The sequence below is a fragment of the Bos grunniens genome, chromosome 11 (assembly GCF_055505025.1).
Source record: "Bos grunniens cultivar Pamir isolate PY7600 chromosome 11, Bosgru_T2T1.0, whole genome shotgun sequence".
Taxonomy (NCBI): Eukaryota; Metazoa; Chordata; class Mammalia; order Artiodactyla; family Bovidae; genus Bos; species Bos grunniens.
Window position 1 is genome coordinate 82,567,521 of NC_141175.1, and position 21,033 is coordinate 82,588,553.

Sequence of the window (21,033 nt, forward strand, 5' to 3'; positions counted from 1 at the left end):
TACCATAGGTACTTCATTGGGATGAAGTCAAAATCGGAGACCAGGCAAAGCTAAACAGACATCAGAGAAGTGGTTATCTGAGGAGGAAGAGGGTGCCAATGAACACAAAGGAATCTGCTGAGGTATGAGAAAGTCTTCTATCTTGATCTGAGTGGTAATAATAGAAATGTATACATCTGCGAAAATGTACTGACCTGTGCACTTTACATGTTATACTGTATTTTACACCTTGACTTTTTAAATATTTTTTTAGAAAACTAGGATCTTTCTTTCTAGACAATGTAATAGGGACCCTCCTCTCTGAAACAACCAAATTTTACAAATCTTGGGTTTGTTTTTTCCCTTTACAAATTTCCTTCCCCAAATCAAAACTTAATAATATACATGAAGCATCAGGCCACTGGCACATCAGGCAATGAAGAACAGTAAACCCTGAGACAGGAAGCAAACAAGGTGAGCCCTAACACTGGCCCTATTTATTGCCTTGGCAGAGTTTCCTGGCAACAGAGAAGGCAGGGAAACTGAGGCAGAGCCTGGGTGACTCCCAGATGAGGAGACAAAAGTGAGAGACGAGGGAGACGCGGTTCAGAAGATGAGAGCACTGGAGTGAGAAAACCTGGAGATCACAGCCAGTAATTCTCAAGCATAGAACCCATCAGTGAATGCAAGTGAGGAAACGGCCATAAACTAGGGAAACAATCAGCGGAACAGTGCCCTGTGCTCACACTGAGCCACGAACAGTGCTTCTTTTTCAACAACTACACTAGTAAAACTCATAATTCACGGTGTATTGGGTAGGGTACACAGAAAGGTCTTGCTTAAGTAATAGGGAACAAATGAGCAGACTGCTCTGTACCCACTTAACAAATATACATTAAGTCATAAAGTCAACAACCAAAACGACCAAACTGTTTCCAAGTAACTTAAGTGCATCACAGAACAAAGCTCAAGAAGATTTACAGGAACATAAAAAATCCTGTAACATAAAAATTACAGGACACAAGAAGGTAAAATTTACATATCCATTAGGAGGCCTAAAATTAAAAAGACTGACCTCATGAAGTGTTGGCAAAGATGTGACGAAACCGTAACTCCCCCACATTGCAGATGAGTGTGTAAAACAGTAGATTCACCATGGCAAAGAGTTTGCAGTTTCTTTTTTTTTTTAAGTTCTACCAGTTAACTGCTAACAACCATCTCCTTCCACCCTCATGCATGCATGCTCAGTCATGTAACCCCATGGCTACTCCATCTCTTCTAAGGGATTCCTGCCCACAGTAGTAGATATAATGGTCATCTGAGTTAAATTCACCCATTACAGTCCATTTTAGTTTGTTGATTCCTAGAATGTTGACGTTCATTCTTGCCATCTCCTGTTTGACCACTTCCAATTTGCCTTGATTCATGGACCTAGCCATGAAGAGATACCCTACGTGCAAGGTAAGAGAAACCCAAGTAAGACAGTAGGTGTTGCGAGAGGGCATCAGAGGGCAGACACACTGAAATCACAGACAACTAGTCAATCTGATCACATGGACCACAGCCTTGTCTAACTCAATGAAACTAAGCCATGCCCGTGGGGCCATCCAAGACGGGCAGGTCATGGTGGAGAGATCTGACAGAATGTGGTCCACTGGAGAAGGGAATGGCAAACCACTTCAGTATTCTTACCTTGAGAACCCCATGAACAGTATGAAAAGGCAAAATGATAGGATACTGAAAGAGGAACTCCTCAGGGCGGTAGGTGCCCAATATGCTACTGGAGATCAGTGGAGAAACAACTCCAGAAAGAATGAAGGGATGGAGCCAAAGCAAAAACAGTACCCTGTTGTGGATGTGACTGGTGATAGAAGCAAGGTCTGATGCTGTAAAGAGCAATATTGCATAGGAACCCGGAATGTCAGATCCATGAATCAAGGCAAATTGGAAGTGGTCCAACAGGAGAGGGCAAGACTGAACGTTGACATTCTAGGAATCAGCGAACTAAAATGGACTGGAATGGGTGAATTTAACTCAGATGACCATTTAACTCAGTTTGGGATTAGCAGATGCAAACTATTATCTATAGGTGGATAAACAACAAGGTCCTACTAACCCAAGGGATTGTAGCCCTCCAGGTTCGTCTGTCCTTGGAATTCTCCAGGCAAGAATACTGGATCCCTTAGGAGAAATGGAGTAGCCATTATAGTCAACAAAAGAGTCTGAAATGCAGTACTTGGATGCAATCTCAAAAACGACAGAATGATCTCTGTTTGTATTCAAGGCAAACCATTCAATATCACGGTGATCCAAGCCTATGCCCCAAGTAACGCTGAAGAAGCTGACATTGAATGGTTCTGTGAAGACATACAAAACCTAGAACTAACACCCAAAAAAGATGTCCTTTTTATTATAGGGGACTGAAACGCAAAAGTAGGAAGTTAAGAAACACCTGGGGTAACAGGCAAATTTGGCCTTGGAATACGGAATGAAGCAGGGAAGAGGCTGATAAGAGTTTTGCCAAAAGAATGCACTGGTCATAGCAAACACCCTATTCCAACAACACAAGAGAAGACTCTACAGATGGACATCACCAGCTGGTCAACATTGAAATCAGACTGAATATATTCTTTGTAGCCAAAGATGGAGAAGCTCTATAGAGTCAGCAAAAACAAGACCAGGAGCTGACTGTGGCTCAGATCATGAACTCCTTATTGCCAAATTCAGACTTACATTGAAGAAAGTAGGGAAAACCACTAGACCATTCAGGTATGACCTAAACCAAATCCCTTATGATCATACAGTGGAAGTGTGAAATACATTTAAGGGACTAGATCTGATAGACAGACTGCCTGATGAACTATGGACGGAGGTTCGTGACATTGTACAGGAGACAGGGATCAAGACCATCCCCGTGGAAAAGAAATGCAAAAAAGCAAAATGGCTGTCTGGGGAGGCCTTACAAATAGCTGTGAAAAGAAGAAAAGTGAAAAGCAAAGGAGAAAAGGAAAGATATGCCCATATGAATGCGGAGTTCCAAAGAATAGCAAGGAGAGATAAGAAAGCCTTCCTCAGAAATCAATGCAAAGAAATAGAGGAAAACAACAGAATGGGAAAGACGAGACATCTCTTCAAGAAAATTAGAGATACCAAGGGAACATTTCATGCAAAGATGGGCTTGATAAAAGACAGAAATGGTATGGAAGTAACAGAAGCAGAAGATGTTAAGAAGAGGTGGCAAGAAAACACAGAAGGACTGTACAAAAAAGATCTTCATGACCCAGATAATCACGATGGTGTGATCACTCACCTAGAGCCAGACATCCTGGAATGTGAAGTCCAGTGGGCCTTAGAAAGCATCACTACAAACAAAGCTAGTGGAGGTGATGGAATTCCAGTTGAGCTACTTCAAATCCTGAAAGATGATGCTGTGAAAGTGCTACACTCAATATGCCAGCAAATTTGGAAAACTCAGCAGTGGCCACAGACCTGGAAAAGGTCAGTTTTCATTCCAATCCCAAAGAAAGGCAATGCCAAAGAATGCTCAAACTACCACACAATTGCACTTATCTCACATGCTAGTAAAGTAATGCTCAAAATTCTCCAAGCCAGGCTTCAGCAATACGTGAGCCGTGAACTTCCAGATGTTCAAGCTGGTTTTAAAAAAGGCAAAGGAACCAGAAATCAAATTGCCAACAGCAGCTGGATCATTGAAAAAGCAACAGAGTTCCAGAAAAACATCTATTTCTGCTTTATTGACTATGTCAAAGCCTTTGACTATGTGGATCACAATCAACTGTGGAAAATTCTGAAAGAGATGGGAATACCAGACCACCTGAACTGCCTCTTGGGAAACTTGTATGCAGGTCAGGAAGCAACAGTTAGAACTGGACATGGAACAACAGACTGGTTCCAAACAGGAAAAGGAGTATGTCAAGGCTGTATATTGTCACCCTGCTTATTTAACTTCTATGCAGAGTACACCATGAGAAACGCAGGGCTAGAAGAAGCACAAGCTGGAATCAAGATTGCCAGGAGAAATATCAATAACCTCAGATATGCAGATGACACCACCCTTATGGCAGAAAGTGAAGAGGAACTGAAAAGCCTCTTGATGAAAGTGAAAGAGGAGAGTGAAAAAGTTGGCTTAAAGCTCAACATTAGAAAATGAAGATCATGGCATCTGGTCCCATCACTTAATGGGAAATCGATGGGGAAATAGTAGAAACAGTGCCAGACTTTATTTTTTGGGGCACCAAAATCACTGCAGATGGTGATTACAGCCATGAAATTAAAAGATGCTTACTCCTCAAAAGGAAAGTTATGACCAACCTAGATAGCATGTTAAAAAGCAGAGACACTACTTTGCCAACAAAGGTCCGTCTAATCAAGGCTATGGTTTTTCCAGTGGTCATGTAGGGATGTGAGAGTTGGACTGTGAAGAAAGCTGAGCACCCAAGAATTGATGCTTTTGAACTGTGGTGTTGGAGAAGACTCTTGAGAGTCCCTTGGACTGCAAGGAGATCCAACCAGTCCATTCTAAAGGAGATCAGTCCTGGGTGTTCATTGGAAAGACTGATGCTAAAGCTGAAACTGCAGTACTTTGGCCACCTCATGCGAAGAGTTGACTCACTGGAAGACTCTGATGCTGGGAGGGATTGGGGGCAGGAGGAGAAGGGGCTGACAGAGGATTAGATGGTTGGATGGCGTCACCGACTCGATGGATTTGAATTTGAGTGAACTCCGGGAGTTGGTGATGGACAGGGAGGCCTGGCGTGCTGCGATTCACGGGGTTGCAAAGAGTCGGACACGACCGAGCGACTGAACTGAACTGATGGACCTAACATTCCAGGTTCCTACGCAATATTGCTCTTTACAGCATCGGACGTTGCTTCTATCACCAGTCACATCCACAACTGGGTGTTGTTTTTGCTCTGGCTCTATCCCTTCAATCTTTCTGGAGTTATTTCTCCACTGATTTCCAGTAGCATACTGGGCACCTACGGACCTGGGGAGTTCATCTTTCAGTGTCCTATCTTTTTGCTTTTTCGGAATACTACTCAACAATAAAAAGTAAGAAACCACTAATCCATGTATTCATGGATTAGAAGACTCAGTATTAAAAAGTTATCAATTCTCCCCCTAGTAGATGTAACGAAATCCCAACCAAAATCCCAGCAGACCTTTTTATTTTTGTAAAAACTGACAAGCTGATTCTAAAATTTAAATAAAAATGCAGAGGATCTAGAATAGCCAAAACAAGTTTAAAAAAGAACAAATCAAAGTTGGAGGGCTAATATTACTTGATTTCAAGTAGTAGCAGAAAGATACAATAATCCAAAGTCCGCTGATGGTGAAAATGGCAACAAGAGCAACAAATGGATGAAAGGAGCAGAAGAGAAAGGATAGAAATAGATGCGCATATTTAAAGCCAACTGATGTGACAGAGGCACAAAAGCAATACAATGGTGAAAACATAGTCTTTTCAACAAGCAGGGCTGAAACAACTGAAAACAGATGCAGCGCCCCCAAAAGGACCTAAGCATGGGCACCTTGCACCGAAACACAAAGATTAACTACAAATGATCACAAACTTATAGTTAAACAGAAACCCATGAAACTTCCATAAGAAAATATAAGAAAGGACAAAGTGATAGCAAAGTATGAAAATAAACTGATTCATACTTTCTGGAAGGCTCCTCAAGAACATGTTAAAAATCTTAAGAATTGTACATACACTCTGATCTAATCATTCCACCAAGTAAAGAAGACAAAACAGATAACTTCATGAAACTGTATTTGTTAGAAAAGTCACATGCATTTTTTTTACTCCATTTTCCTGTAAACTACTAAATAATCTAAAAGAATTCTGTAACGGCACATGTTATTTAACATTGTGAATTATGTGATATATGAATTACCAGTATAAGAAATAGGAGCCATCACACACTATAGGATAATCCTTTTCAAAGCTTTAAATAGTCTGGAAACCAAGTGTCAGAAAATTTATAGTCTAGCATGGACAATGGAGAAGGCAATGGCACCCCACTCCAGTACTCTTGCCTGGAAAATCCCATGGACGGAGGGGCCTGGTGGGCTGCAGTCCATGGGGTCACTAAGGGTCAGACACGACTGAGCGACTTCACTTTGACTTTTCACTTTCATGCACTGGAGAAGGAAATGGCAACCCACTCCAGTGTTCTTGCCTGGAGAATCCCAGGGACGGGGGAGCCTGGTGGGCTGCCGTCTATGCGGTCGCACAGAGTCGGACACGACTGAAGCGACTTAGCAGCAGCAGCAGCATGGACAAACTAGAAATAAGAATCAATCGGGATACAGGATTACAACTACATTTCTTACAGACATTTTCTGCAGGATATCTCCTCCTGGAAGCCTTTCACTAATGAGTTTCATAATCTCTAAAACTTTCATCTAATCTAGTCATCCCTTCCGGTCCTATATATAGTGAAAGTGTAGTGACTCAGTTGTGTCCAACTCTTTGCAACCCCATGGACTGTAGCCTGCCAGGTTACTCCATCTATGGGATAGTCCAGGCAAGAATACTGGAGTGGGTTGCGATTTCCTTCTCCAGGGGATCTTCCCGACCCAGGGATTGAACCCGGATCTCCTACCTGCACAGGCAGACTCTTTATCATCTGAGCCACCAGGGAATCTGGTGGCTACTTATAGTATTATAAGTATATAAATATAGTATATACTTATAATATATAAGTAATACTTATAGTATATAAGTATTACCTACTTATAGTAATTTATATAAAAAGATATACAATCCTAAGCAAGTTAAGAAGTCTGTTAAAATAGGGAAGAATATGGAAAACATTTCTCCAACTGTATAGAATACTGAGTAATCTAAAAACAATATCAAAAGAACAAATGGATTTGCTGCTTGAACTATGAAAACTCAGTAAGAGTCAACCATATACACCTTAAAGGCAAAAACAATTATTAAAAAAAAAGGAAATAAAATATTTTGTTATCTCAAGAGATGTCTAACACCATAACCTTCAATAATTTACTGCCAAGTTCAAATTATTTCCTCTCAGGAATTGCAGTTTCACCTGCATGAATTATGGATACTCTTGCTGCTGCTGCTGCTAAGTCGCTTCAGTCGTGTCTGACTCTGTGCGACCCCATAGACGGCAGCCCACCAGGCTCCCCCATCCCTGGGATTCTCCAGGCAAGAACACTGGAGTGGGTTGCCATTTCCTTCTCCAATGCAGGAAAGTGAAAAGTGAAAGTGAAGTCGCTCAGTCGTGTCAGACTCTTAGCAACTCCATGGACTGCAGCCTACCAGGCTCCTCCATCCACGGGATTCTCCAGGCAAGAGTACTGGAGTGGGGTGCCATCGCCTTTATGTAAAGCAAGTTTGGCTAACCAATGTAAAAATATCCATGTAGCTTTAAAGATTATTTTAAGTTTTATACACTGGGTTGAAGCCAGAAGGAACAAAAGACAAAGCCAAGGGATCTTGGGGAAAAAACTGTGTTAAGAGAGATGATTTTATAAACATAATTATGGGAATTCCCAGGTGGTCCAGTGGTTAAGACTCCACATTTCCATTGTACAGGGCACAGGTTCAATCCTTGGTCAGGGAATCAAGATCCTGCATGTCATGAGGCACAACCATAATAATAATTTATGCCAAGAAGCTGGTTAGAACCAAGGTAGGCAAAGAAAGTGGTTAGAACCAAGATATTGTATCAGATGACATGTGAAGCTATACCAGGGGTCAAAGTCCTTCCTGGGAAACTCCCCTCTACCACAGCATTTTCTATACTGCAGTAAAACAGCTTCTGTCTGTAACCCACAGGACTAAAGGCTTTCTGAGAGCAGGGACAGTGTCTGGTCACTATAAATATTCAGAGCGCCCAGAACAGCCACCTGCTCAAACTGAGATGCTCAGTGAATTATTTAATTAATAAAGAATAAGATATTAGAAGGTGCAGAGCCCACTGAAAAATAACTGGATTTGGAATTTCCAGTTCTAGTTATAGAATGTTGCCACTTGATACATTATTCTGAATGAGGTATACTAACCATGGTGATAATAACCCTTATCCACCAACATCACTATCATCCATCTTAATACCACTGTAGTAAATATTCAGATTTTCTCAACCTCCTTCCGTCCCTTTGGAAGATCAGAAAGCTTAAAATAAGTTCCCAGCTTCCTATGCACCCCAAGCTGTGCATGGGAACTGGTAAGATATATGGGAGGCTATGAGACAGGGGCCATCTTCTTGAGACTCTTAGCCATTAGCAAAGTTGAGAAGGTGAGGCTTTTTATGAGGCAAGGTCCATTCTCCAAGTTCCTAGACGTCAAGAATGCAGCAGGCATCAGCAGCTTCTTGATAAGACTTCTTCTTCTTTTTTTTTTTTTTTAAATATGGAACACTTCACGAATTTGCGTGTCATCCTTGCGCAGGGGCCATGCTAATCTTCTCTGTATCGTTCCAATTTTAGTATATGTGTTGCCGAAGTGGGCACTTGATAAGACTTCTAAAACCTTGGACGAGGCTTTAGGAGACCATTTTCCAACTTCCTGGCTATGTTGTCATTGTTTAGTTGCTAAGACACGCCTGACTCTATGCGACCCCATGGACGGTAGCCTACCCAGCTCCTCTGTCCATGGAATTCTCCAGGCCAAGAACAGTAGAGTGGGTTGACATTTCCTTCTCCAGGGGATTTTCCTGACCCAGGGATCGAACCTGTGTCTCCTGCACTGGCAGCCAGATTCTTTATCAATGAGCCACCAGAGAAGTCCCATTCTAAATAAATGGCAATATATAAAGATAAAAGCCTAGTAGAAATAGACGTAGCAGTAGGAAGTTACAGAATTCAATATATATACTTCAGTGGAAAGATTTTTCTTTAAAGATAACCTGTAGAAAATTTTAGATTAGCTACTCTGACTACAAAAATGATATTCCTTCAACCAGTCATATGAAAATATAAAACATGAAGTCTATATCCTTCCAGCCCACAAACTAAGCTAACCCAAGGCTTTTAAAGAAGCTTAAGAGTATCTATTGGATATTATCGGAATAGCCTCATTTAATTACTGGAATGCCTCATTTAATAATCAATAAGCAACGTGACATCAATTTTAAAGTATTAATATAGTACTTGCTTTAAAAAGATAATAGCAGCCATTAACATTCAAGGTAACAGATCAAAAAGAAAATGTGTATCATAAAACATAATTAACTTGCCAAACAATATACCTCTGTAATATTTACAGTTGATAATAATCTGGTTAATGAGACACAAACTTGCCGTTATTGCTAATTATAAAATGTCATTTACAAAATAAAAAACACTATAAAACAGCAAGAGAAAAATGTCCTTATGAACGAATGTTTATTACTTTTAAGGCAGTGACAAAAAATAGATCTTTGTGCCAACTCCAATCAACCAGTAGTAGCTGCCTGGATAAGACTGAGAAGGTTCTCCAGGGACGGATGGAGTTAGGACTCAGTGTCTCAGATTAGCCACACTTGGACGTGGAGAGTACTGGGACCTCTCTAGCAGCCTAGTAGTTAAGACTCCACACTTTCATGGCAAGGGCATGGGTTCAATTCCTGGTTGGGGAACTAAGATCCCACATGCCAGGCAGCATGGCCAAATTTTTTTTTTTTTTTAATGAGAGTGTAAGGCTGAGGTCTATGCTTCTACATACTTCATAGTCTAAGACCTATGGGCTATGTACTCATATTGTGAAACTACACAAGAATATACCACAGACATCTAGAAGTCAAATATGTTTAGCCTTATTATTGCTAATAACATTTGTGGTCAAAGCACAAAAACTGGAAACAAGAAAAGAATACCAGGACAGTTTTCTGTTATTGCTGTATTTTCCTTTCTCTCTTCCAACAGTATTGCTCTTGGAAGTATCTACTGATAGATACACAAACAATTAAAAAGACTTCATTTTCTCCAACCCCTGAATGGTAATCAAAAAATACACCACTCCTGGGACTTCCCTGGTGTTCCAGTAGTTGAACTCCACACTTCCAATACAGGGATCCCGGGTTTGGTGGGGGAGAGAGGGAACAGTGTATATATACACTGTATGTTTAAGACCCCACACAGTGTGTTGCAGCCCGAAAGAAAGAACAAAAAAACACTTCTGTGAAACCAGTCCCAAGGAGGGATGGGCGGGAAGAGTCTGTAAAAAATGCTGAAGTCCTTAGTCTATCACAGCAAGGCTCCGAGTGTTACCCAGGAATCTATCTTAGAGTTTAGGAGATGGTTGCCTTGGGGACGCACAGTACTCATTTATTAAAATTGGAAAAACGAGACTTTCTAACAGAAAGTGTGATTTAGCTGCCTGGTTTTTGTCAATAAGGACTGGCTCTGCCATTAAAGTTTTACTGGTAGTCATTTTCCACTGAATAAATGAAATCCACAGCTCCAACGATCTGATGAAAATATATTTAAATACAGATCATAATATGCTCTATTCATCAATTTACGTTATATATTTAAACACATAAGTACAAACACAGTGTGTGTGTGTGTGCTCAGTTATTAGATCCAAACATTTTATCAGAGTAAAATTTAAAATGCAAAGGTATATTCAAATGAACATTATTTCAACTTCCCCAAACTTTTCTGACATACTGGTTTAAATAAGGTTCCTATATGATGGTTAGTTTTGTGTGTCAAATTGCCTAGGCTATAGTCCCTAGCTATTTAAATTCTAACTAGGTGTTGCTGTGAAAGTATTATGTAGATATGATTAACATCAGCTGAATCTGAGTAAAGGCGATTCTCCTCAATAACCTGGGTGGGTTTCATTCAATCAAATGAAAGGTCTCAGGAGTAAAACTCAGATTTCCGTAAGAAAAAATTTCACCTGGCCAGCCCCACAATCATTTAAGTTAATTACTTGCAACAAATCTCTTTACATATTTATATAAACCAGCTGGAGATTACGTTTATGTGTATAGGATATTATATATTTATATATGTAAAATCCCCAACTAGTTGTTTATCTGGTAGATGCTAAGTGATAAAATCTACATAGGTCAAAGAGTAAGAAATATAATTAACAGTCATTTGTTAGGTCTTCGTAAAGCCTTTTTATTCTGCTTCTCAGAAAATGAGATTGTGAATAACTGATGACTGGTTAACAAACCTCTTCCAACTCTGCTGGTTTCAAATTCTCTGCTTTTGACAAGACTGAAGGAGGACATAATTGAATTGTCAGCTGCTAAATCATTAAAAATAACTTTTAATGCAAAACCACTATATGATTTTTCACATACAACTCAGAAGAACAAAGAGACTCTGAGGGCAGGGATTTCTGCTTGTTCAATGCTTATCATCCGAGCTTAGAAGAGTGTCCATAACGTAGGAGGAGCTCAAAATATATTTGATAAGTGAATAAATGAGCAAAGAGCTACCATTCTCATCTATTTAGATGAAATAAATTTGTCAGAACCAACATTTATAAACATAAAAATCAGGAACAAAATACCAAACCTCTCATTCTAGCAATGCAAGGATTCCTTAACTGAATGAGGTAAGAGGAAGCCCCACCCATCTTGATTTCCAATGAAAATGTACTTTTGTGTTTAGTAATTATGAACATTTAAATTATGAACAATTACATTTTTAGTAATTATTTGTACTATAATTATAATAAGTCCAAAAGAAATTAAGACTCTGAGTCTTACAAACTCAAGACATACAAAGTATTTTAAATTTAAATTAATGTAAAATTTTTGTTCCAGAAAACAGTATGATGATAAACAAAACTTTCAAGCATAAAATACATTAGGCTAAAATTCTGCAGAGAAAGCAAAGTGGAAATGAACTTAAGGAGACAAATGGATCACATAAAATTTCAAACTGTTTAAGAGCTTGTTCATGCTGTTTTTTTAACCTGTGACAGTGGGCAAATTGTTTTTTTCTTTTTTTTGGCCATGTGGATGGTGGGATCTTAGTTCTGTGACAAGGGGTCAAACCCAGGCCCCCAGCAGTGGAAGCAGGAAGTCCTTACCAGGGAATTCCCTAGTCATTCATTTTTAAATGTCACTATCTGCAACACACCAGATACTTTATCTCTGCAACTATTTAAATTTTCTGATGAAAAATTTTATATGTCAACTTTCAAATGTATTAAGAAAATAAAACTTTTTAAAATTATTAAGGGAAATTCTAAAGCAAAAAATATAAAAGCCACTGTACTATACAATCATTTCCGTAAAAAGGAAAAAGTTGGGGGAAAATATGTGTATACACATACAAATGATTTCCTTCTATAAACACTGATGTTCTGTGGAAAAAACACTAGAAACTAGGAATAATGGTGTTCTGTGAGGGAGAACTGGGTCTTCGGAGACCTGATATGGGGAGTTTTTGCAATGAATATACTTTTGTCTTTTTTTTTTTTTTAAAGATTTCTTTATTTTTGGTTGTGCTGGGTCTTCGTTGCTGTGCGTGAGCTTTCTCTAGTTGCGGTGCACGGGTTTCTCATTGTGGAGGCTTCTCTTGTAGCGGAGCATGGGCTCTTGGGTTCAGGGGCTTCAACAGCTGAGGCATGTGGGCTCAACCGCTCTGGCGCACGGGCTTAGCTGCTCCATGCCATGTGGGACGCTCCCAGAGGAGGGATCAAACCCTTGCCTCCTGCATCAGCAGGTGAATCTCAACCACTGGACCACCAGGGAAGCCCCACTTTTGTACTTTTTAATTGTTGATTCATAATCAAATATTACCTTTCTAAACGCAAAAAGTTTTAACAAGTAAAACAAATAAAAATGTGAGGAAAACTGTAAGACTACAAATAGGATGAATACCTCCCTGACAAATAGACAATGTGATAAAACCAACAGAAGGAAGGAGAAAACACACATACACATCGAGGAATTAAAATGTAACTACAAGTAAAAGGATTAAATGTCCTTACTGAAGTTCAAGATTCTCAGAACAAGTGTAAAAAGATGAAAAACAAAACAAACAAAAACCCAGCTTTATGTGGTTTAAAAAGCTCAATACTCTTTAAAAAACAAAACCCGAGAGAATAGGTAATGTATATTACCATATGTAAAATTGATGACTAGTGCAAGTTCGATGCACAAAGCGGGGCACTCAATAGCTGGTGCTCTGGGACAACCCAGAGGGATGGAGTGGGGAGGGAGGTGGGAGGGGGCTTCAGGATGGCGGCGGGGGAGGAGGGGGGAGACACGTGCACCCCTGGTTGATTCGTGTCAATGTGTGGCAGGGGCCACCACAATCTTGTGAAGTGAAAGTGAAGTCGCTCAGTCGTGTCCAACTCTTTGCGACCCCATGGACTGTAGTCTACCAGGCTTCTCTGTCCATGGGATTTTCCAGGCAAGAGTACTGGAGTGGGTTGCCATTTCCTTCTCCAGGGGATCTTCCTGACCCAGGGATCGAACCCAGATCTCCTGCATTGCAGGCAGACGGTTTACCCTTTGAGCCACCAGGGAAGCCCTTGTCCTTCAATTAAAATAAATAAATTAATTAAAAATAATAATAATTTAAAAATTTAAACCTAAAAATTAAAAATAAAAAAATGTATAAACTAGACAAATGCTAGTAACGACAAAAATGGGAACAGCAATAACATTAGAAAAGGGAATTTCCTGGCAGTCCAGTAATTAAGACTCTGCACTTCAACTGCTGGGGGCCTGAGTTTGATCCCTGGTCAGGGAACTAAGATCTCAGTGCACATAGCCAAAATAATAACAGAAAAAAAAATGGAATTCAAAGTAAAAAGCATTAGAGAAAGATATTTTCTATTATATTTAAAAAGAATCCATCTCAAGACCAAACTTTTTAAGCACCTTGCATCTTTACTTCAAGACCAAAATCTATTAGAAATGCAAGGAGAAATGGACCAATAAAATTAACAGAAATAATTAACATTAGTAATCAATAGATCAGACAAACTAAGCCTATTCATATAAATAAATATTAGGTTAAAAAAGATGTATTTACAAACAAAGTATGTGCTGAGATTTGAGTTGGGGTCTGAGGTGGACAAAGCAGGGTGTCAATGAAATAAGCTTATGTTGATTAACTGTTGAAGACAAGTGATGATTAAATGCAGGCTCATTGTGCTCTTCTACATTTGTTTGAAAAATTCAGACAACTCAGAAGTGAATAATAAAGCATTACATAGCAAAACCTAGAGGAGATGACCACAGGTTCTCAAAGAAAATCTGTATGTAACCTTAAAAGCATTTACCAGAAAACAAGACAAATCTTTTTACTTTCCTGCTTTTATTCTTCTCCCAGTATATGACAGAAGCACCTTGCTAAGTTCCATACAAAGTCCTACTGGGATTTTGATTGGGATTTCCTTAAACTAACAGATTAACTTGGGGAAAAATTAATATTTAAAAAACCAGCTTCTGATTTTGTAACTTCTACATTTTCCCCTATTTCATTCATTTTTGCTTTTATATTTAACTCCTTTTTTTGCATTTATTTTTCAATTCTACCTTGAATGCCTGGCTTTAATAGTTATTTTTAGTCATTTTATTCAAGGGTTGCTTTGAAGGCTTTAAATTTTCTTATGACTCTGGCCTCAACCCAGAGGTTTCTAAGATTACTATTTTTATTGTCATTCTTTTTGGAATCATTCACAATTGCAGGTTTTATTTCTCCTTCAACACAAAGGCATACATAAACATGTTTCTTAAATTACCAAACTGGATTGTAACATAGCTTATTTTCCTTTTATTGTTACTTCTATTTTTTTACTTCCTTGCCTTTGAACAGAATATTATTTGTGAGGAATTCCCTGGCGGTCCAGTGGTTAGGACTCAGCTCTTTCACTGCTAAGAGTGCAGGTTCGATTCCTAGTTGAGGAAATAAGATCCCACAAGCAGAGGGTGTGGGAACAATTTTTTTGTGTGTAGTTCCTGCTTTTCACTATTTGTTAAGGTTTTCTTTAGGCATCTTTTGTATATGAGTGTTATGAATTACCAGTCTGTCTCTTACCAGGAGAATTTATGCCATTTACATATTTTGTCACTGATGTGTTTAGACTCATTCTGGTCCTCTTATGTTACTTTTATTGTTCTCTTTCCTTATTCTGTTGAGTGGGGGCCTATTTAGGACAATTTTAACCTCATCTGGGCTTCCCTGATAGCTCAGTTGGTAAAAGATCCACTGGAGAAGGGACAGGCTACTCACCCCAGTATTCTTGGGGTTCCCTTGTGGCTCAGCTGGTAAAGAATCCACCTACATTGCAGAAGACCTGGGTTCGATCTCTGGTTTGGGAAGCTTCCCTGGAGAAGGGAAAGGCTACCCACTCCAGTATTCTGGCCTGGAGAATTCCATGGACTGTATAGTCCATGGCGTCGCAAAGAGTCAGACAAGACTGAGTGCCTTTCACTTTAACCTCATCTATTAATCTAGTAATGTAGATGAAGTATTGTAAAATCAAGTGATTTTTCTTTTATCAAGTGATTTTAACATCTATTTATTTGGCTGCATTGAGATTTAGTTGCAGCACTCAAGATCCTCACTGATGCACGTGGGATCTTCATGGGCTTCTCTCTAGTTGTGGCGGCTGGGCTTAGTTGCCCCACAGCATGTGGGATCCCAGTTCTCCAACCAGGGATCAGGTCCACATCTCCCACTTTAGAAGAGGGATTCTTAACCACTGGACCATAAGGGAAGTTCCTCAAATGATTTATCTGCATCTTTCCATTGGTTATCCTTAAAAGTTATAACTAATATGAACTTCCTCAAAATTTTCTCAAAACTTTCTAAAAAAAGTTTTAGAAAGCTTTTACTTCTTCCCTGTTCTCAAAATGTCAGAATTTCGGAAGACTTTTATTTCTCTTTGCGATTTCTAATGTTTGAACAGTCTGGAATTTTATTCCTAAATTACTGATTTATATAATACTTATATGTTGAAAAATACCCTTATGTGGCAATTCATAGTTATTGAATTCTCAACTTTAAAAAACTTGCTCTTCTAGTATGTACTGAAGAAATCTGATCCTCATTCCTTCATTGATAACTTTCTCTATAAAAACTTTAGGATCCTCAATTTTTCTTCAGTGTTCTAAAATGAAGTATCTTTCATCCATTGAATCTAAAGATTCTTGCCCTTCTTCTCTAGGGAGGTGTGCTACTTTTTCTCTCATTTATTTTAATTACTTAAATCTAGTACTATTTATTATTCATTCACTATTTTATTTCAATAAGCATTTCAATTTCTCAAAACATTTCCTTATTCGGAATATTCTTTATAACTGTTTTTGTTTTACAAGGTTAATGTGTACATGAATACCATGTACACATACATATATTGAAATTCACACATTAATTTTATAAAACTTTATATTTGTTTCAAAGCTAGAGTTATATCCTACAAATTCATCTAAACTACTTAATTCAATTATATATTGTGCCATCTGTCCATGATGATACACACAAATCTATGTATTCATTTAAATGGCTACAAGGCACTCCAGAATATAAACAAAGTTGATTTATTACTTAGTTCAATATCTTACTGCTGGACACTTATGCTTCTCTCTTTTGTTGTTGCTGTTGTTATTATCAAGGCACCCTTCTTTGGGCACTTGTCTATGATTAGTATGCAATGATAAAAACACTGAGCTTTAATTTGCCAGGTACTGCCAAATTCTCTTTTACCTTCTAGGTCAAGACAGTATCAATCCTAGCTGAATATAAATAATTTTAACTTTTTTACTGTTTGCAACTTTAATCTTTAATTTGGGGGAATTAGGGAAAACATTAAGAGTTTTTTGTTGTTTAATTTGTACATACTGAGTAACTTCCATGGTCCCAGTATTATGGTGAACATTAGTCAACAATGAGCTACAGCTTTTGTTTTATGAAAACGTGTTTAGTGCCATGGTTCCACCCCATAACCCAAGGACTCCTTTGGAAAGGGCGAGGTAGGTGGACAGCACTGCCACAGTGGGAGCAGTATTAACATTTCACAGACAGAAGACAAGGATGTTCGATATCCCATAGACATATAGGAATACAGCAAAGCACAGTCCATGATTCACATGACTTTGAAATGTCCCTCTGGACATTTTTTTTTTTTTTTGACATTTTAAAAAATATTTATTTATTTAGCCACGCTGGGTCTTAGCTGCAACAGGGAGAATCTTTTTTAGTTGTGGCATATGTAATTTTTATTTGTGGCATACAAACTCTTAGTTGCAGCCTGTGGGATCTAGTTCCCCAAGCAGGGATCAAACCCAGGTCCCCTGCACTGAGAGCTCAAAGTCTTAGGCGCTGGACCACCATGGAAGTTTCCCTGTGTGAATTTATGTAAGTGAAAACATGATTCTGTAATCTGAGACTAGAGCAAATTCCATTTTATGTATGTGCTTATTCACTCAGTCATGTCCAACTCTTTGAAACCCCATGGACTGTAACCCACCACGCACCTCTGTCCATGGGGATTTTCTCTAGGCAAGAATACTGGAGTGGGTTGTTATGCCGTCCTGCAGGGGATCTTCCCAACCCAGGTACCAAACCCACATCTCCCACAGTGCAGGCAGATTCTTTACCCTCTAAGCTAAAGGGAATATATGAAAACACAAAATATTTGAGGTATGGTTTTAATATAACTTACTTTTCCAGCAATGAAGCCGTCACGTAAAAAGAGGAAAGACTGTATTTCGTTTTGTTCAGAGCACACCAATAGCATCATTTTGAAAAATTTCAGCAAATATTAGAGTTCCTAGTACAAAATATCAATCTAATTTATAACTGCTGCATTGCTAGTAATTCTGTACAAACATTTCACAATTTCATTGTATCTTCCACGACTGTCATGCCTCAGCATTCAAACATACTAAAATACAGGATATATGATCCTATTATATTATAAAATATTCTTAGTACAAATTTTTTCTCTTTTTAAAGTTTAGAACATAATACTGAGTTTTAGTTTTCTTTTTACATTATATGTATAAGTTTTATGATCAATAAATTTCACTACAGAATAATAAAGAGGGCATTTTTTTCTGATGTGCTCAGCGTGGCCAAAAATCATTTGTAAGGAAGGAGTAAGGCACAGGGGCAAGATCTCTTCATTTAATCATTCTGTCAAAAGAAAGTGAAGTTTACTTAAAGAAACTAATAATTCATTAAATACTTTTAGTAGGCAGTCATAAGCTTAGACATTGATTTTAAGCTGTCACTGAAAATACGCCATAACAGGAAAACCTATTATGAGCCTGTTCCAGTTACATCACTTATTGTTGAGTTACAAATCACCCCAAAACTTAATGGCACAAAACAACCATTTTCCTTCCCTCACATGTTCAGTGGGTGACAAATTCAGACAGGGCCCAAGCACAGAACTCTTGTCTTTGTTCACAGTGACTGGGACCTCCACACGAACTCAAATGGCTGGGGCTAGATCAGCTGGTGGCTCCTCCAGGCACGTGTGTGGCACCTGGGCTCAGACGGTCAACCATGGGACCTACAAATGGCCTCTCCTTTGTAGTCTATACGATGCAGACTCCATGGACTGACAGAATAATGGCTGAGTTCCAGCAGACATATCCTGAGAGCAAGCATTACAAGAAAACCAAGTAGAAGCTGCATGGCCTTCTATGACCTAGCCTTGAGAGGTACACAGCATTACTTCTACAACCTCATCCAGATCTAAGGGGAGAAGACATGGACTCCACCTATCAATGGAAGGAATGTCAAAGAAGCTAAGGACCATATTTTAAAACCACCACAGATTATTTTCAGCCAACTAAGATGGTAAATCAAAACAACTGGTAGCCTGGCTGTTCTTTAAATCTGTTCCCCTGTTAAATTCAAAGATACAAACACTTTTGGAGCAACTATAATGAACAAGACCCATGAACGCTGGAAAGATAACCAAAACCATGGTTTCAACGTTAAAAAACTTAACACTAAGCACTCAGAATGCACAAACTGTGTGCTAAGGCCAGGAAAGAAAGTTGGAAAGGACAGAACTCATGTATTCAAAACATCCAGTTTTGGTACTATGATGTAACAATCAATTGTGATTACTGGCTCTAAATCTTTTAAAAAGAGGTGTCAACTTTTTAATAAAATCCCATTTTAGTCCCCAAATTCTGTAAGACATTACACATTCTACATCTTTTTAATAACTCTGAATCATATACTTCATGAATCTTAAAAAACAAAGTTCCCAATACGCCCTCTGACACCAAAACATTTTGTAAGAGCATATGACTCAGACTAGGTGGTGATTAGAACTGGGTATAGAAGTCACCTCACCTTTCACCTTCAACACATCCTTACTGCCTAACAAAGTCATATCCCATAGCGTCTTATTATTTAAAATATTAAGATTAATGTCAACTCTGCTTTCTGACTCTACTTATAATAACACAAAAGTGTCAGAAACATCAGTAAGTTGATAAACTTTATGAACAGGACTTAAAGTAGGCAGGATTCTCTCCAACAGCTAATTGTGGTTTTACAAATCTGAGTAAGAATAAAATCTTCCCATCTTCCTTCCTTTTCTCCTTCCACAAAGCTCCACACACGTGGGTGCTGGAGTGGAAAAGTAGTGGCGAACAGAACAAGCACTAGAAAGCAAAAGAACTATCCTTATTTGAGCTATTTTTCCCTGTCCCAACTTCAGCCCAGAGTGAGTGACACAACTGAAAAGTTGGGAAGAAAACTCTAAGGAAGGAAGAGAGCTGCAAGTACAGAAAACACTTCACCCTTTTGCCTGTCAGGTTAAAAAGGAAAGTGACACAAAGTTTAATTTTCTAAAGCTTTACATTTTAAGAAACACAATACATAATAAGAATATGTCAAAAACATCTAAAATAAGTGAAAGAGTATGGATGAAATTCTTCATTTTCAAAGAATCCACCAGTCCTGAGAACCAGATCCATACCAAAATGGTATCACTCATTTAATGAGAAATTCCATTTCTTCTAGATTAAAGGAACAACCGCTGCTTTTAAAACTCAAAACTACATATGCCAGCTTCCAGTGAAATTACCTTAGAAAAGAAGAATCAGCAACAAGTACTCAAGGAGGATTTCTTTTGATTCTGAAGAATACACCACAAAATAGCACATTCTGTTAAATGTACAACAACCTAGGAACAGCACCACCCTCTCTAAGATCCATCCTTAATGCTCAGATTGTGGTCTCCAAGGCCATTTCCAAGTAAAAGCAATCAGGACTCTGGAGACAAAGGTTCGGGGCACGAAGCATAAAAGATGACTCCAGGACAAACCAAAATAAGCCCCACTAGCTAAAGATAAGACAACCTGAGTGTCAATGAAGACAATTGATAATAAATATCAAATATGGACAAACGCACTCATGATGAAACTAAAAAAGTAAACTGGTGATCTTTGGAGAATGCCAGGAACCACTTTGTCCTGTGTGTTTAGTTGCTCAGTCGTGTCCAACTCTTTGCAACCCCATGGACTATAGCCCACCAGATCCCTCAGTCCACAGGGATTCTCCAGGCATGAATACTGGAGTGGGCTGCCATGCCCTCCTCCAGGGGATCTTCCCAACCCAGGAATCGAATCTGGTCTCCTGCACTGCAAGTGGATTCTTTACCAGCTGAGCTACCAGGGAAGCCCAGGAACCACTTTACTATTTTTGAAAACTGGTAACTAAAAAGGGCAAAAACCTCATCAAGCATTTAAACTACGTTTCTTATAAGATCTAAACCAGAAGAACAACCTGATAGTTGACAGAGGGAATATTGCTCTTTATAGAAATATTCCACCCAACACATGAGGGAATGATAGTTTAAAACACATAATTTTTACAGCCTTGATAAATAAATGAATTAAAGTAATCATCAATCGGTCAATGATTTCAGTTCAGCTCAGTTCAGTCGCTCAGTGGTATCCGACTCTTTGCGACCACATGAATTGCAGCACGCCAGGCCCCCCTGTCCATCACCAACTCCCGGAGTTCACTCAGACTCACGTCCATCGAGTCAGTGATGCCATCCAGCCATCTCATCCTCTGTCGTCCCCTTCTCCTCCTGCCCCCAATCCCTCCCAGCAT

At 38.9% G+C, this 21,033-nt stretch overlaps 1 protein-coding gene and 1 non-coding gene across 27 annotated transcripts in view; both read right to left on the reverse strand.

Moving 5' to 3' along the window:
- MTA3 (metastasis associated 1 family member 3) overlaps positions 1–21,033 on the reverse strand; it is a 213,819-nt gene that overhangs the window by 126,748 nt on the left and 66,038 nt on the right. The gene's annotated exons all lie outside the window — the stretch shown is intronic.
- Positions 8,384–8,490, reverse strand: LOC147363436 (U6 spliceosomal RNA). Its single transcript, XR_015137526.1, has one exon. It is a non-coding gene; the product is annotated as a U6 spliceosomal RNA (small nuclear RNA).